This window comes from Papio anubis, chromosome 5, assembly GCF_008728515.1.
Source record: "Papio anubis isolate 15944 chromosome 5, Panubis1.0, whole genome shotgun sequence".
Classification (NCBI taxonomy): domain Eukaryota; kingdom Metazoa; phylum Chordata; class Mammalia; order Primates; family Cercopithecidae; genus Papio; species Papio anubis.
In genome coordinates, this window is record NC_044980.1 from 34,716,299 (window position 1) to 34,735,526 (window position 19,228).

At 40.8% G+C, this 19,228-nt stretch overlaps 1 protein-coding gene and 1 long non-coding RNA gene across 3 annotated transcripts in view; one reads left to right on the plus strand and one right to left on the minus strand.

Moving 5' to 3' along the window:
• Positions 1-15,101, minus strand: part of CAPSL (calcyphosine like) — a 36,877-nt gene extending 21,776 nt beyond the window's left edge. The window contains exons 1-2 of one of the 2 annotated variants that reach the window (XM_021939284.2): positions 15,008-15,101; positions 6,309-6,462 (exon numbers count right to left, since the gene is read on the minus strand). The gene's annotated coding sequence lies outside the window, so the exon portion shown is untranslated. The remainder of the gene's footprint in view (positions 1-6,308; positions 6,463-15,007) is intronic. The other variant, XM_003899575.5, reaches the window with a different exon arrangement.
• A 165-nt stretch (positions 15,102-15,266) lies between these two features.
• Positions 15,267-16,488, plus strand: LOC116274880. The gene is made up of 2 exons (XR_004183687.1): positions 15,267-15,391; positions 16,232-16,488. It is a non-coding gene; the product is annotated as an uncharacterized LOC116274880 (long non-coding RNA).
• The last annotated feature ends 2,740 nt before the right edge of the window (positions 16,489-19,228 follow it).

The window sequence follows — 19,228 nt, forward strand, 5'->3', positions numbered from 1 at the left end:
CTCCCATCTCAAGTCCTTGCTTGGGTTTTCAAGTCCTTAAGGCTCAGTGTAAATCCCTTCTGGTTAAGATGAAAAGTTTTACTTAGCCTCTTCCTGTTGCAGCAGCTATTTTTTTCTCTGTTTGTTTTAATTAAAATGATGTATGGGATTAGGCTCCAACATAGAAGAATAGGAACAGCTCCAGCCTCCAGCTACCAGCATGAGCGACACAGAAGACAGGTGATTTCTGCGTTTCCAACTGAGGTACCGGGTTCATCTCACTGGGGCATGTCGGACAGTGGGTGCAGGACAGTGGGTGCAGCCCAACAAGCAAGAGCCGAAGCAGGGCGAAGCATCACCTCACCCAGGAAGCGCAAGGGGGAAAGGAATTCCCTTTCCTAGCCAACAGAAACCATGACACACAACTCCTGGAAAATTGGGTCACTCCCACCCTAATACTGTGCTTTACCAAGGGTCTTAGCAAATGGAACACCAGGAGATTATATCCTGTACCTGGCTCGGAGGGTCCCACACCCATGGAGCCTCCCTCATTGCTAGCACAGCAGTCTGAGATCTAACTGCAAGGCGGCAGCGAGGCTCGGGGAGGGGCGCCCGCCATTGCTGAGGTTTAAATAGGTAAACAAAGTAGCCGAACTGGGTGGAGCTCAAACTGGGTGGAACCCACCGCAACTCAAGGAGACCTGCCTGCCTCTGTAGACTCGACCTCTGGGGACAGGGCATAGCCAAACAAAAGACAGCAGAAACCTCTGCAGATGTAGCTTTGAAGGGAGTAGTGGTTTTCCCAGCATGCAGTTGGAGATCTGAGAATGGACAGACTGTCTGCTCAAGTGGGTCCCTGACCCCCGAGTAGCCTAACTGGGAGACATCCCCCACTAGGGGCAGACTGACACCTCACACCTCACACGGCTGGGTACACCTCTGAGACAAAGCTTCCAGAGGAACGATCAGACAGCAACATTTTCTGTTCAGCAATATTCACTCTTCTGCAGCCTCCGCTGCGAATACCCAGGCAAACAGGGTCTAGAGTGGACCTCGAGCAAACTCCAACAGACCTGCAGCTGAAGGTCCTGACTGTTAGAAGGAAAAATAACAAAGAGAAAGGACATCCACATCAAAACCCCATCTGTACGTCAGCATCATCAAAGACCAAAGGTAGATAAAACCACAAAGATGGGGAAAAAACAGTATGGAAAAGCTGGAAATTCTAAAAATCAGAGAGCCTCTCACCCTCCAAAGGAATGCAGGTCCTTGCCAGCAACAGAACAAAACTGGATGGAGAATGACTTTGACGAGTTGAGAGAAGACTTCAGACAATCAAACTTCTCCAAGCTAAAGGAGGAATTACGAACCCAGCGCAAAGAAACTAAAAACCTTGGAAAAAAATTTGATGAATGGTTAACTAGAAAAACCAATGTAGAGAAGTCCTTAAACAAACTGATAGAGATGAAAACCATGACACAAGAACTCCATGACAAACGCACAAGATTCAGTAACTGACTCAATCAACTGGAAGAAAGGGTATCAGTGATTGAAGATCAAATGAATGAAATGAAATGAGAAGAGAAGTTTAGAGAAAAAAGAGTGAAATGAAATGAACAAAGCCTCCAAGAAATATGGGACTATGTGAAAAGAACAAATCTACATCTGATTGGTGTACCTGAAAGTGATGGGGAGAATGGAACCAAGTTGGAAAACACTCTGCAAGATATTATCCAGGAGAACTTCCCCAATCTAGCAAGGCAGGCCAACATTCAAATTCAGGAAACACAGAGAACGCCACAAAGACATTCCTTGAGAAGAGCAACTCTAAGACACCAAATTGTCAGATTCACCAAAGTTGAAATGAAGGAAAAAATGTTGAGGGCAGCCAGAGAGAAAGGTCGGGTTACCCACAAAGGGAAGCCCATCAGACTAACAGCAGATCTCTCAGCAGAAACTCTACAAGCCAGAAGAGAGTGGGGGCCAATATTCAACATTCATAAAGAAAAGAATTTTCAACCCAGAATTTCATATCCAGCCAAACTAAGTTTCATAAGTGAAGGACAAATAAAATCCTTTACAGACAAGCAAATGCTTAGAGATTTCGTCACCACCAGGCCTGCCCTACAAGAGCTCCTGAAGGAAGTACTACACATGGAAAGGAATAACAGGAACCAGCCACTGCAAAAACATGCCAAATTGTAAAGACCATCAATGCTAGGAAGAAACTGCATCAACTAACGAGTAAAATAACCAGCTAACATCATAATGACAGGATCAAGTTCACTCATAACAATATTAACCTTAAATGTAAATGGACTAAATGCTCCAATTAAAAGACACAGGCTGGCAAAATTGAATAAAGAGTCAAGACCCATCAATTTCCTGTATCCAGGAGACCCATCTCACATGCAGAGACACACATAGGCTCAAAATAAAGGGATGGAGGAAGATCTACCAAACAAATGGAAAACAAAAAAAGGCAGGTGTTGCAATCCCTAGTCTCTGATAAAACAGAGTTTAAACGAACAAAGATCAAAAGAGACAAAGAAGGCCATTATATAATGGTAAAGGGATCAATTCAACAAGAAGAGCTAACTATCCTAAATATATATGCACCCAATACAGGAGCACCTAGATTCATAAAGCAAGTACTTAGAGACTGACAAAGAGACTTCGACTCCCACACAATAATAATGGGAGACTTTAACACCCCACTGTCAACATTAGACAGATCAACGAGACAGAAAGTTAACAAGGATATCCAAGAATTGAACTCAACTCTGCACAAAGCAGATCTAATAGACATCTACAGAACTTTCCACCCCAAATCAACAGAATATACATTCTTCTCAGCACCACATCACACTTATTCCAAAATTGACCACATAGTCGGAAGTAAAGCACTCCTCAGCAAATGCAAAAGAACAGAAATTATAACAAACTGTCTCTCAGACCACAGTGTAATCAAACTAGAACTCAGGATTAAGAAACTCAATCAAAACTGCTCAACTACATGGAAACTGAACAACCTAACTACTGGATACATAACAAAATGAGGGCAGAAATAAAGATGTTCTTTGAAACCAATGAGAACAAAGATACAACATACCAGAATCTCTGGGACACATTTAAAGCAGTGTGTAGAGGGAAATTTATAGCACTAAATGCCCACAAGAGAAAGCAGGAAAGATCTAAAATTCACACCCTAACATCACAATTAAAAGAACTAGAGAAGCAAGAGCAAACACATTCAAAAGCTAACAGAAGGCAAGAAATAACTAAGATCAGAGCAGAACTGAAGGAGATAGAGACACAAAAAACCCTCCAAAAAAATCAATGAATCCCTTGCAAGGGATATGAAGGACCTCTTCAAGGAGAACTACAAACCACTGATCAGTGAAATAAAAGAGGACACAAATAAATGGAAGAACATTCCATGCTTATGGATAGGAAGAATCAATATCGTGAAAATGGCCATACTGCCCAAGGTAATTTATAGATTCAATGTCATCCCCATTAAGCTACCAATGACTTTCTTCACAGAATTGGAAAAAACTAATTTAAAGTTCATATGGAACCAAAAAAGAGCCTGCATTGCCAAGACAGTCCTAAGCCAAACAAAGCTTGAGGCATCACACTACCTGACTTCAAACTGTACTACAAGGCTATGGTAACCAAAACAGCATGGTACTGGTACCAAAACAGAAATATAGACAATGGAACAGAACAGAGCCCTCAGAAATAATACCACACATCTACAACCATCTGATCTTTGACAAACCTGACAAAAACAAGAAATGGGGAAAGGATTCCCTATTTAATAAATGGTGCTGGGAAAATTGGCTAGCCATAAGTAGAAAGTTGAAACTGGATCCCTTCCTTACACTTTACATAAAAATTAATTCAAGATGGATTAGAGACTTAAATGTTAGACCTAAAACCATAAAAACCCTAGAAGAAAACCTAGGGAATACCATTCAGGACATAGGCCTGGGCAAGGATTTCATGTCTAAAACACCAAACGCAATGGCAACAAAAGCCAAAATTGACAAATGGGATCTAATTAAACTAAAGAGCTTCTGCACAGCAAAAGAAACTACCATCAGAGTGAACAGGCAACCTACGGAATGGGAGAAAATTTTTGCAATCTACTCTTCTGACAAAGGGCTAATATCCAGAACCTACAAAGGACTCAAAAAAATTTACAAGAAAAAAACAAACAACCCCATCAAAAAGTGAGCAAAGGATATGAACAGGCACTTCTCAAAAGAAGACGTTTATGCAGCCAACAGACACCTGAAAAAAATGCTCATCATCACTAGCCATCAGAGAAATGCAAATCAAAACCACAATGAAATACCATCTCACACCAGTTAGAATGGTGATCTTTAAAAAGTCAGGAAACAGCAGGTGCTGGAGAGGATGTGGAGAAATAGGAACACTTTTACACTATTGGTGGAACTGTAAACTAGTTCAACCATTGTGGAAGACAGTGTGGCAATTCCTCAAGGATCTAGAACTAGAAATACCATTTGACCCAGTCATCCCATTACTGGGTGTATACGCAAAGGATTATAAATCATGCTGCTATAAAGACACATGCACACGTATGTTTACTGCGGCACTATTCACAATAGCAAAGACTTGGAACCAACCCAAATGTCCATCAATGACGGACTGGATTAAGAAAATGTGGCATATATACACCATGGAATATTATGCAGCCATAAAAAAGGATAAGTTCATGTCCTTTGTAGGGACATGGATGCAGCTGGAAACCATTGTTCTCAGCAAACTATCGCAAGGGCAGAAAACCAAACACCACATGTTCTCACTCATAGGTGGCAACTGAACAATGAGAACACCTGGACACAGGGTAGGGAACATCACACACCGGGGCCTGTTGTGGGGTGGGGGGAGGGGGGAGGGATAGCATTAGGAGATATACCTAATGTAAATGATGAGTTAATGGGTGCAGGACACCAACATGGCGCATGTATACATATGTAACAAACCTGCACGTTGTGCACATGTACCCTAGAACTTAAAGTACAATAAAAAAGAAAAAAAAAGATGCGTGAGGATTTTTAAATCAAACTCAAAACTTCTGCACTGATTACCTTCATATCATTTACTATTTTCCCACAATTTATTTTTAAAATTTTTTCTAAAATGTATGAATATATGAAACATCTGGTTTTTGTTTGGATTTCCAACTTCCACATACCACATAAAGTATGATGGCATTTCATCTATACTTAAGTGAAATAGCATACTGTGGAAATAAGATGTCACTGAGGTCTGGCATCTTGCCAGTTTTTCTGTGCATCAAAATACATTTTCTCAAAATGCTTAAAATGCATGTTGCAGCCACTCTCAATAGGCAGGTTTGTGTAGAGCCCATTTATGCTAAACCACAGTCTTTACTTCTTTCTAGTGATCTTTGAGATGTGAATTCAGTCCTTATTTTAATGTTTGTGATATGGTACATTTTAAAAATAATATTTTATAAATATCATTGTGATAAAGTGTTTACTTCATACATATTCGTATTTCATTTTATTCACTGAACCAGGGTTGGGAGTAGGGCTAAGTAAGAAAAAGGCATAATGTTTAAAGAGGCACACAGTCTCAGAATCATGCAAATGTCAACCATACACTTGCCCAAGCCTGAGAATGAGTGTCTCCTTAAATAGTGCACCCTAAACACCTACCTTGCCTCACTCTAGTCTTGGTTCTGCATTAACACATGTTTATAAAACACCTATTATGTGCCATACAAGAGGAATGATGAGACAGCCAAGGTTCCAACCCTTGGAAGTTTACATTCCTAGAAGTAGTTTTAACTTGATTAAATTTGAATTACAGCTAGTTTTTTAGACACTGCCACCTGGCTGAGACAAAGTCATTCTATTCCCCTTTTTCTCTGCTGTATTCCACTTTCTACTGGGTAGGCATAGGAACCAGTTCTGGCCAAAGGGACCCAAAGGAAAGTGCTGAGAGCTCTGGAATATCTCTCTCATCTCTTTTGCTTTCCTCATGCCTTGAGTGAGGATGTAATGTCTGGAACTGTGGCAGCCTCTACGCAATCATGAGGGAAGGGCCAAGGGAATCATATCCATACCAATTTAGAGCCCTGACATCATCGAGCTGCTGCACCAATGTTGGCAATTTCTTGACTTCACACTCCTGTCTTGTAAGAAACATAAATCTCTTTGCATTATCTGTTTAATAGGCTGTTGGTCAGGTCTTCAGTCACTTGCAGTCAAATTATTCCTAACTGATACAGACGGCAAAAAGCTTATTCCTGCTATGTTTGGACTGACCGTAAATAGTGACCTTTAGCTGGGTAAAATAACTAGCAATCCAGTGTGAGAAGAGATTCACCCCTGAGAATCATGACGAGAGAGAAAGTCACTCCATTATAACCACTTCTCTCAGCAGAATTTTGTCAAGTAGCAGTCTCTCCAGCACTTTTGACTATGAAAGAGAACAAAATAAACAGCTTAGCATAATATTCAAGAACCCATGTAACTGACACAATGTGGTTAAAAAAAAAAAAAAAGAAACCCAGGTTTAATAAAATACAGAGGCCCCAAGGTTACAGGGTCCTTTTCATAATAAGCACCCACTGGGAATGTCAGGGGCATGCACTCTCCTAATAGCTCTCTCCTTGCTGTCTTCTCCATCTTGCTTTTCCCTTTGCTGTGCCTTGAGTCTCTAGGGTTTTTACCAAGAAATAGCTTACAGTCTATTCTGAGTTAGGTCAACCTGCTCGATGCAACATCTTAAAGAAACAGAGTAAGAAGCTACCTAAACTGTGCGAAGGTAAGCAAAGATTTAGCTGAATTGCAAAATAGAGAAATAAATAAACAAATAAATAAAACCAAGACAAAAGAAAAATAAAACTTCTTTTGATTTCAATGGTTATGCTCTTAAGATCAACCAGGTAACTTTCAAATATTCCATTTTTGCTATGAAGTCGTGACCTCAGAAAATTATTTCAAACCCACTGCAAGGACAAAGCCCAACTGGTACATCTTCTATCACCCTTTTAGATGCAGGTAAAGCCACAGCTCTGGTGGACATTTGCCCTTTTGCAGCCATTAGTCACCAAAATCACTTAGTAACTATCTTGCAGTCCGTTAGAATGAATGCTTCTTTTGGAGTCATTTGTCTATTTTAATGTTTACTTTATGACCACTTAGAAATCTAGTCAATTATTTGTATCCTAGTTGTTCTTAACTGATACTTCTAGAAAACCAAAAAGTGTTAAGGGATAAAAATCCAATGTCAGGTCAGGCGCGGTGGCTCACACCTGTAATCCCAGCCCTTTGGGAGGCTGAGGCGGGTGGATCACCTGAGGTCCGGAGTTTGAGACCAGCCTGACCAACATAGAGAAACTCATCTCTACTAAAAATACAAAATTAGCAGGGCATGGTGGCGCATGCCGGTAATCCCATCTACTCCAGAGGCTGAGGCAGGAGAATGGCTTGAACCCGGGAGGCAGAGGTTGCTGTGAGCTGAGATTGCAACATTGCACTCCAGCCTGGGAAACAAGAGCGAAACTCTGTCCCAAAAAGAAAAAAAAAAAAAAGAAATCCAATGTCATAGTGCCAACATCAGTGTAGATCAGCATATCAGTTATGAATTGTGTCCAGCAACTCATAATAGAAGTAGGTCCTGTCTCTGAAAATGATAGAGATTTACTTTACTTTCACGTAAAAGAAGTCTGGAAGTGCTTCAAGTCGTCATCAGTGTTTCCAGACTCTCCTATCTTTCTACCCTAGCATAGTTTTTATACTCAAAGTTGCCTAAAGGTATATAATATTCATACATAATAGCCATAGCAGCTCCAGCTATTACCTCCACACTCCAAGCAAAAGAAAAGAAAAAGGGGAAAAGGCAAGAAGGATGCTCTTCTCAACGAAATCAGCCCTTTCTGAACTGGTTCCCAGAAGACTCGCCCAGTTCCTTCTATGTAAATCTCATCAGCCACTCCAAAGGAGTCTGGGAAACCTGATTTTTGACTGGATACTTTGCCACCCACAAGGTTCTGTTTATAAAAAAGAAGACAGTGGCTACTGAGTAGGCAACTTACAGTTTCTGCCTCAGTTGCCAGAAGAAATATTGTTATTCCAAAAAGTAAGAGTGCGAGCATGTCTAAATCAGCTTATTTCACAAAACCGTGTGGAGCATGAAGCTTTCTAAACATGTGGAGCAACCAGGTCACTCTGATGCAGAAGACTAAGGAAAACCCTAAGGGCAAACATCAACACATTGATGATTTCTCCCCTTTCACCTCCGTTCACCCAAAGCAAATAAGGCTCACTTTTCCATGGGCAGTTAGGAAGGACGCCCTCAGTGCAGGCAAACATAACCTAAAATAATCCAGGCCTGGGACATCAGACCACACCCCATGGGCCAAATTTGGCCCTCCACCTGGTTTTGTAAATAACATTTTTTTGGAAAATAGCCACATGCTTGTATTTATATATGGTTTGTGGCAGCTTTCGCATTACAACTCAAAAGTTGAATAGCTGCATCATAGACCTTCTGGACCATGAAGCCTAAATTTCCTACTCTCTGGCCTTATACAGAAATACTTTGCTGACCTCCAGGACTATGCAAAAGATAAGAACAAGAGTAATAGGAAACATTTTCTGCACACTTACTCTGTCCCATGTTCTCTGCTAAAAGGGTGGCCTGTGTCTTGCAAGTTTTTCACAGTTTGTTTAGAACAGAAAATTTGTCTGGTATAAAGTAAGTCTTGATAACAATTCGTATAGGTTACAGACATAGCTATATCCACTTTTCACAAAATAAGGAAACTGAGCTACAGAGAGATTTGGAGGTTGTCTCAGTTCATACATCAGTAGCAAAACGAAGATTCTGAGCAGGGCCTTTTGCATCTGCCAGTCCCCCAGCAGCCTTTTGTAAATTATCTGTGGATAATTTATTTCACAAAACCATGTGGAGCATGAAGCTTTCTAAACATGGAGCAACCAGGTCACTCTGATGCAGAAGACTAAGGAAAGCCCTAAGGGCAGATGTCAACACATTGATGACTTCTCCCTTTTCACCTCCGTTCACCCAAAGCAAATAAGACTCACTTTTCCATGGGCAGTTAGGAAGGATGTCGTCAGTGCAGGCAAACATAATCTAAAATAATCTAGGCCCGGGACATCAGACCACACCCCGTGGGCCAAATTTGGCCCCTGACCTGGTTTATCTCAAAAAATGTTCATTTTTTAAAACAGGAAACCCCTATAGTCACCACAGGACACTCATTTTTTTAAATGATACTTTAAGTTCTAAAGTACATGTGCACAATGTGCAGGTTTGTTACATATGTATACATGTGCCATGTTGGTGCGCTGCACCCGTTAACTCGTCATTTACATTAGGTATATCTCCTAATGCTATCCCTCCCCCCTACCCCCACCCCACGACAGGCCCCGGTGTGTGATGTTCCCCACCCTGTGTCCAAGTGATCTCATTGTTCAATTCCCACCTATGAGTGAGAACATGCAGTGTTTGGTTTTCCGCCCTTGCGATAGTTTGCTGAGAACAATGGTTTCCAGCTGCATCCATGTCCCTACAAAGGACATGAGCTCATCCTTTTTTATGGCTGCATAGTATTCCATGGTGTATATGTGTCACATTTTCTTACTCCAGTCCATCATTGATGGACATTTGGGTTGGTTCCAAGTCTTTGCTATTGTGAATAGTGCCGCAGTAAACATACGTGTGCATGTGTCTTTATAGCAGCATGATTTATAATCCTTTGCGTATATACCCAGTAGGGATGGCTGGTATTTCTAGTTTTAGATCCTTAAGGAATCGCCATACCGTCCTCCACAATGGCTGAACTAGTTTACAGTCCCACCAACAGTGTAAAAGTGTTCCTATTTCTCCACATCCTCTCCAGCACCTGCTGTTTCCTGACTTTTTCATGATCACCATTCTAACTGGTGTGAGATGGTATTTCATTGTGGTTTTGATTTGCATTTCTCACAGGGCACTCATTTATAAAACTGGGTCAGGCTTATTAGCAATATTGAGTCCAAAGTACACTAAGTAAGAAGGACTGATGCTGTTTGTTACTGAAGAGTGTTTGCCTGCTCCTCCCTAGGCGTGAAGAACTCCTGTCTAGGCTAGAGGGGTAACTGCAGAGAGGACACACACTAAGCAGAGCTTCTAAAGAAAGTAAGAAGAGCTGTCATCCACCTCTCAACCAAAGACTGTCCTGCTGTCTCAAACTATACTTTTTAGTTTGGGAAATTTTAATTCTATTTGACTTCAGTTTACAAGAAAATATACAAGAATTTTAAAATTATTCTCAGACTGCAGGAAAAGCAGTATGTTGAGTGGCAATGGAATTATGGCTAAAAATGTGGGAGACAATCTGCTCCAAAGAATATCATGAATTGAACAAACATTCATGGGCATTAGGAAACCTGCCTGTGAGAAGCCAACATGTGGCCATTTCTACATTTGTGTCTTGTAATGCCATCTTCTCCCAAATGCCAATCTGTTGACTTCTGAAATACAGAAAACTGCTCTTTTGAACCTTGATATGTTTTCTTTATACAAAGCTGTCTGATATCAGAATAAAGAGCAACATTTTACAAAGAAAATTCTTATTTCATTTTCCAAGAGATTAAAGCAACAGTTGAAGCCAAAAGTGTTATTCCACGAGCTAAACACTCCCACTCCTTGCTCTGGAGCACCTCACCACCACCTCCACAAGTTACGAGCAGAGGTTGGCCCTCTTGGCACCAAGCGCACCTTCCATCCAGAGACACCCAGATTTTCCTCTATTCCTCATTCAATTATAAGCCTCCTCATCTTGATCAACCTCTGAACAGCAGTCGTCACTGATGAGATGAATATTGTTAGCCCGTGTGCTTCTCCTGATTCATTCCCCACTCACATCTGTGCTACAAGAGGTTAACCTCCATAAACTGTGTTAACCACACTTCCCTGCTCACTGGCTTCCAGCTGTGTTCCACCATTTGGAGGCATCAGCAGAAGATCAGAGGAGAGGAGGAGATAGAGGTTGGAGTATTTATTTCCCCAGCTTCCACTCTGCCAAGCCACAGTTTTTCAGTGACCATATCCTTCACCAAAGGCAGCCCTCCCTACAGAAATGCTTTGATTGAGATATGAAAACCACTCCTCCTTTTGCCCCTTTAGGGCTATGGATAACACCTTTCTTGCCCCTTCTGACTGCGGCATTGCTGGGTGTCTCATTATGCTTTCTCTATATTGCTTAGCCCTATCCACACTTCTGTGAATTGTCCTTCATTAAACTCTTTTCTGTTACTACTTTTGAATGTGCCATCAATTTCCTGCCAAGACACTGATTGGTACAATGTCTTTATCCTGGATGGTATCTGATTTTGCCTAAGGAACCCTACCCCTCTTGCAGTCTTCTCAGATGAAAGCACCTCTTACCCCAAATTCTAAGTATTAAGGAACCTCACAGATTTTAAGATGCAGCCTGTCACCTCCACGTCATGACCTATACCCACATCCTTCTTTGAAGCACAGCCTAGCTGGACAGACTTCCTATATTCCTCTTTGGTTCTGTCAGTTTATAAATCACTGAGACTCTGAATGTTGCCTCAGAGATGTCCTCTCCATTTCAAATAGTGTCATCAATCTGGGAAAACCTAGAGCTCATCTAGATAATCCATCCAACAGGCAGCTATGAAGTTCCTGGAGCTCCTTGCTTTCTACCAACTCAACTCTACCTGTTTTTTGTCTCAGCATTCTCTCCCAACCAAATCTGGTCTCCTCTGAAAGTCCAAAATTCTTTTTTTTTTTTTTGAGACAGGATCTCACTCTGTAGCCCAGGCTGGAGCACAGTGGTGCCATCGTAGCTCACTGCAGCCTCAATCTCCTGGGCACAAGTGATCCTCCCACCAAAGCCTCCCAAGTAGCTAGGACTACAGGGGCGCACCACAACACTCAACTAATTTTTACTTCTTTTTAGTAGAGACAGGATCTTGCTATGTTGCCCAGGCTGGTCTTGAATTCCTAAGCTCAAGCAATCCTCCCAATTTGGCCTTCCAAAATGCTGAGATTACAGATATGAGCCACTGTGCCCAGACTGAAAGTTCAAAATTCAAGATTGACTTTCTCTGCACTGTTCAGTTCCATTATTCCAATTTGCTTCTGACCTTATGAGACCTCCAGTCTTTTGGCCCTACATTTTCACCCCAGACATTACCTACCTCATTTTCCCTTCTGGATTCACTTCCTTTCTTATCCATTTTACACACTCTGCGCATCTTTCTGACCATCCAGTACCAGTGCCTTCCTTCTTGACTCTCATTTGTCAATCTCCCACCCTCTCAAAATAATAGCTAACTTGGTTCAATTTGCCCATGCTCCATGTACTTAAAGGCAGACTGAAGTGCAGCTAAATAAACCCACATGCCAGCAGGGACAGGTGTCACTGCATTTCTTCCTTAACCACAGCTAGGCCTTCTGCAACACACAACTCTACTTTTCTATGATGTTGGTCAGGTTCTTATTCCAGTCTCCTCAAAGGCTAATCCAAATCTTTGCCACTCCAGACCTTGCCTTGAAAGACCCAGAAAAAAATGGAGCCACAAGTTATGAACAAATTCACATCACCCTCCTCCAAATCTATAAAAATATAGAGCTATTAGGGCATCCTGACTTCATCATCCCTCCCCCAAGAGAGTTCTGAACTTCCTCCCATCTAAGGATGCCCTCTCTACCTGTAACACAGAAGCCTAACCCTCTAAGACTCTCAGCCATCAGTTATGCCCTTTTCCTCCTTTCCACCAGCTCCTTCCTTTAGTTCATGAATCCGCTGTTGTCCCTCAGTCCTGGACTCCCTCTAGCTATCATCCCTCAAAGTCAAACTATTTGAAAGAATGTCCAGACTTTCCACTTTCTCATGCCCCATTCATACTTTGGTCCATTTCAGTATGGTCTTCACTCTGTCATTCCAACAAATATACTCTCCAATAAGTCATTGCTAAACTGTTTGCCAACTTCAACAGTCATTAGCCCTTAGTTCACATCTCCCAAGAGTTGACTATTGGTCATTCTTCCTTTTTAACACGCTTTCTGTCAATGGCTATAAATCTAATTTCCTGTCTCTCCTCCTCCCTCTTGGATCTGTCCTATTTTGGTTCTTCCTTGTCTTCACCTGCTTCTTAAGTGCTGTTTCTCAGGCTTCAGTTATCTATTCTCTTCTCACTATTCCACTATCCTATGGCAATCTCAGCCATATCCCCTGATACAATGATGACTACCAAACTTTATTCTAATGTAGGCACTCTCTGGAGCCAGATTTCTCACAAAACATGTGCACTTGGGTGACCTACAGACACTTTCAGTTTAATGTTCCAGAGCCAAATTCATTACCTATCTTCCTTACTCCTTGCTTCAGGAAACAGCAATACCATTTACCCGGATCACTAACTGACTATCATCCTAGACTCTTCCTCTCCCTTTACATCCAATTGGCAGCTAAGTCCTATAGAGTTTCACTACCTTGACACATCCTGCATTTCCATTCCCTTATCTCCATTGCCACGGATACTGACTCAGCCCACGGCATGGTAACTTCTCATTTCCACCATTGCAACTGTCTACTAGCTGGTTTCCTGCTCCTAGCTTTGCCCTCTCTGCTTTGTCTCTCAGAAGACTGAGCAATCTTTAGAAAATGAAAACATGAACTTCACGATCTAGTTTAAGACTTTTTGATGGTTCCACATTGTATACAGGTAAAATGAAAGTTCTTAGCACTGAATTCATGCATTGACCCTTCCTATGTCTCTAGCCATTTCTAGTAATTCTCCATCCATTCAAAATCTATCCTGCATCTCTACTCACTCACTTTCCCCAAACACACCATAGCATTCTATATCTCTGTGCCTTTGTACATGTAGTCATACTTTCAGGTACACCTTCTTTTTCCTGTTGGCCCAGAGAAGTCCCACCCATCCTTCCATAATCATGTGGTGAAGTCCAAATAGCATTCACATTGCCTGACAATGTAATTTGTTTTCAGAATTACTTGCCTTGCTAGACAGACTATAAGGTCCTTACGAGCAAGGGCTGTATATTTTGTGTTTCCTATCATCATATCATCAGGGCTTAGCAAGATGCTGTTATATTGCTATCAGAATTTATCATTGCCATTACTATTGGGTAATTGCTATCAGAATATAAATACAAATGTATGCCTGAAATTCAAATCTCAATATTTAAAACTTTTAATTACAAAATAGATTTTTGTGGTTGTAGGGTTTGAGGAAAAAATAAGTCAAAAAAAAAAAAGGAAATAATTTCATCTACTTAATATGGCTTAAATACTCCTCAGACTGAAGACAATAGAGATGGCTGCCTGGGTCATTGGTGGTGTCCTTTACTGAGAATGTAAAGAAGGACCCACTCAAGTCTCTGATGAATCAAATCAAATATTTGATATAATTTTGAACAAGCCATGTAAGTACACTTTAATAAGCATTCTAATTTTTATTCTGATTCTCAGTTATCAGTGTATAGCAGAAATAGCATAAGTTTAAGTATCAGACAAAGCAAGGTCTGAATGAAAGTTGAAATGTTTTATTGTTCTGTGTCTTGGAAATGCTGAACCTCCCTGAAACTCAGTTTTATCAGTGGTCATCAGGATCGTTAGAGCAATTCACCCAAACCCTTCACGCTCAAATACCTAGTACTTAATGACTGCTCAGTAATGTTTACTTCCTTCCCCTTTACTGAATGAAATTGATTTTTGTACATGTTTATCTAAGCATTTTTTTGCAAAGATTACAAAAATCTTTCCCAGTACCAAGCTCTTTCCTCTTTTCACTAACAGCCTAGTGATGGCTTCGTTAGTCCAAGAACTCTCAAAGACTTTTAGGTTTTCTTTTTAGAGAGTACCATCTACTGTCTTCTTTTCTTGGCTAAGACACACCAAGAAGAAAAAAACCAAACATCAAATTATAGAATAGATTTAAAAAAATTGATTTACCTTAAATGCTAACCTTTTGCCACCAGTTGCTTCAAACTGAAACTATGGACGCTGTCTCCTGCATCTAGGAAAACTGGTTCCTCCCAAGCCACCTTAGCCTCCTCCCTCTTACCTTTCTTCCTCAGAGGCCCTGGTCCACTCTCTTAGTATTAATTGGACGGCCTGCGATTACTGCTGCAGACTCACAGCCTGATTGGCTCTGCTCACTGTCAATCTCTACTCTGGTTCTGCCTTTTCTCAAGTTTACACTCCTGTTGCCTAGGATATCTCAGTGACTGTGAAAGCTCAAGCCATTTGCACTGGGAGAGAAGCAAGCAGGAAGTTTTGCTGGCAATGGTTTGGTTTCTAGAACAGCATCAAAACTTGTCTCCCATGTTTTGTAAGGTAGTATTCAGCACATGGTCTTCTTTCTTTTAGGCAGCACTTTCCTGTCCTTCTGTTGTCCCCAGAAACCTTACTGCTAGGGTGCCTCATTACTAGGTGAAACTTAAAACCACAACTCTTGGGAGCAGGCAGGAGTAATTATAGGTGATTCAAGGTTCTCCCTCCTTCTCTGTATTTGCAGAGGATGACATTTTTGCTGTTTTCATCCTTGGTTTCTTCTCTTCTTTTCTCTTTTTGTCTCTTTTTACTTCTGTTTTTCACATGTTCCCTAGCAGTTACTTTGCCAGATAAGAAGAAACCTTGTGGCTTAGTTAGAGGAAAATATCTACATTACGCTCTCCTTCATTGTGTGTCTATGACATCCACCCTACCCTTGCCATTCCCACTCCTGCACATCCTGCTCTCAGGAGCAGGCAGGTATAATTACTGGTGATTCAGACCTTACACTTCCCTCTTTCTCTCTCTCTTTCTCTCTTTCTCTCTCTCTCTCTCTCTCTCTCTCTCTCTCTGTCTGTCTGTCTCTCTCACACACACACACACACACACACACACACACACACATCCCTCTGTATATAACATAATCCTGGCTGTGTGCAGCATCCTTGCAGTATGAGAACTCACAGAACTGAGTAGATGCCAGGCACCCAGCTCTGCAGACTACAAGGCAAGTTCTTTCACGGATTTGACAAGGGTCTGGGTCCTTTCCTGTATCTGCAGGGAGTATGCATAGTAGCTATTTCATCCTTTTATCTGAATTGTCTGAAGAATTGTCCCAGAATTAAGCAATTAGAACTATGGTTCTTCCAGGGCGACCTCAGATATCTAATGTTTTCTTTTCAGTGGTTTAACCCAGGTATCATGCATTTTAAACTTTTAAGAAGAAACTTAATTCCATCTGCGAATGCAAAAGCAAATATGAGGGTACAAACATTTAAATATTAAGTTTTTCTTGAAAGCCACCTACCAGACAGCAAGTTTGGGGCAATAAAGATAAAAAAGAAACAGGAAAATGGGGACGACGGACAGTATGATGGAGCCATCGTGCAAGCCCTCAATAGTCTGCCTCTAGGCTGTCAAATAAAGTAAAAAGAACAAAATCTCTGGAGTACTTAAGCAACGTTTTTGCTTGTTTCTACTCCTAGCAACTGGTGTAATTCCAAGGGTTTCACCATGTGTAGAGATAGTATCTACCAGATCCAGTTCAAAAAACTAGATCTGGGTTTGTGGTATTGGGTTTCTGACATGATTGATTATATTTTAAGGCATAAGTATTCTTTCCAGTGGTAAAGAAGACAATGATAGTCTATGGTGCAATGTGGTAAAAAGATTTGTAAAATATTACTACTGGATTCCTAATCAAATATTCATAAAAGGCAAATCTCTGAGTAATTGTGATACCTTAAAATATTTTAGTCAAACTAATAAATGTAATGAGGATGACTGCTCCTAACTGTGGTAGACGAAGTAAAGAAAAAGGATGAACTCAGGGCTTGAAATTCCAAGTTCAAGTTCCACATAAATGATCTGAAACCTTCTATGTCTTCCCAGAGGAATGTATTTATCTCCCATTGTCATCAGCCTGAGGTTTCAGAGAATCAAATCTAGAGTCTCATCCTGAGAGTGGCAGAATTACAGTGCAAATTGAATTCCCAAACAGGCAAAGTATCTTCTGCTAAACTGAGGGAATTGATTGGGAAGGAATGAGATTCTGAAAATTGGAATGAAACATGTAGGGTAGATCCTGATGAAGCTGAGGATACTTAACCTCTGAATTCTCCTGCATCTTCTTTGCCAGTAGGAGCAACCCTGCTATTCATGTCTGAGAAAGTTCATCCTGATTTTTCAAAGGAAAGTGTACTAGCACCTCTGAAGTATTTTAATTGGAAGACACTGCTGATTATCCTCAGAATCTACTTCCACCAAACCTCTTGACTTGTAGAACTCTATCTAGACTCTAGTCCCAACAGGCTTGAAAGAGAAATTAAAATTGTGAACCAACGGAAAACATAGTACATACCAAAAGTAGTGCGCATTTTTTTCAATTTATACAGACAGAAATCTGGTGAATACATGTGAGAATGTAAGTTAATAGTGTGAAATAATGGTTGAAGGAACATAAAGTTCACTCGAGATGAATTTATTGATACAGGCCCACAAAGCACAAATTCTCAATATAGCGTTGCAGCTCGATGGGTTATATACAGCTCTGTGTTTGTCTGGTTGAGTTAAAAATGAAACAAAGGGTAGCCTGCACTAAATGAAGCTGAAATACCAGAATTGCCTTGGGACACTGAAGAGGAAGGTATGTAAAGGTGTAGGGAGATTGAAATGTTGGACTGGATTTATCATGCAAGACATGATTACCAAGGGAAATTGGGTTGCTACTACACGCTGATGTAAAGAGTAAGTCTGAAAAGGAACAAAATCATGTCCTTTGCAGGGACATGGATGGAGCTGGAAGCCATCCTCAGCAAATTAATGCAGGAACAGAAAACCAAATACTGCATGTTCTCTTATAAATAGGAGCTAAATAATGAGACCACATGAACACACGGAGGGGAGCAACATACACTGGGGCCTGTCAGAGGATGTGGGGAGAGGAGGGAGGGGATCAGGAAGAATAACTAATAGATGCTGGGCTCAATATCTAGGTGATGGGAGGATCTGTGCAGCAAACCACCATGGCACACATTTACCTGTGTAACAAACCTGCACATAAACCCCCGAACGTAAAATAAAAGTTGGGAAAAAAAAAAAAAAGAAGCAAATACTATGTTTTCATTTTCTTTGTAGCACTTGTCACAACTGCGATCATTTCTTTGGTTTACTGTTATAGGTCATTAAAAAGAAGAGTAAGCCTGGGATATAGGAACTCTGTTAGCACATCACTAAGTATGCCCATGCCTTTTTATTAAAGTCAACAAAAAATCTACAATAGCCCAATTCAGGAAGGAAAACTAATAGCCCCAACTCTTCAAAAATGAATATTTGGAACCCCTTCCCAGTCAGGAAAAAATCAATTGCAGTACTTGCCGAGGGCAAAGGGCATATGATATACAAATGCTAGCTATCACCATATGATCAGTTGCAAAAGGATTGTAAATGTTATGAGTATTTACCTTTTATTTTGTTATGAATTTGTGAGTGTGTAGAATACTATTGTGTTCTTCTCACTCTATCACCTTAAAATCTAATATATTACTTCACAGTATTTATGTTACAGAATGTCAGGGATAAGAGTGAACATCACCCAAGGACCTCTACTCTGGGGAAGAGTTAGTATATTCCCAGTATGCTATAGAAGAGTTGTATTAAACTGTGTTTTTTAAATGTCAACTTGACATATACCATTGAACCTAGTTATTAAATCAAACTCTAATCTGTGTGTTGCTCTGATGTTATTTTTTAGATGTGATTAATATCTGCAAGCAGTTTATTTGAAGATATTGTGCCTCAAGACTGGAATATCAGGAACATTCTGTCACTGCCCTCCAAAAACTCATGTCCTTATCACATACAAATACATCCATTCCAACCCTCTAATTCCAAAGTCTTAACTGGTTTCAGTATCAACTCAGCAGTCCAAAATCCAGAGTCTCATCTGTGAACCTGTAAAATCAAAATAAGGTGACACCTTCTAAGATACAATGGTGATACAGGCATATGGTGATACAGGCGTAAGACAGACAGTCCCATTCCAGAAGTGAGAAAGAGCACTCTTCCATGCTCCCTCTCCCAACAAAAATAACAGGCTCCAAGTAAGACAAAAACTCAGCAAGGCAGGTTGACATTAAATTTTAGAGCTAGAGAATAATCTCTTTTGACCCCATGTGCCAC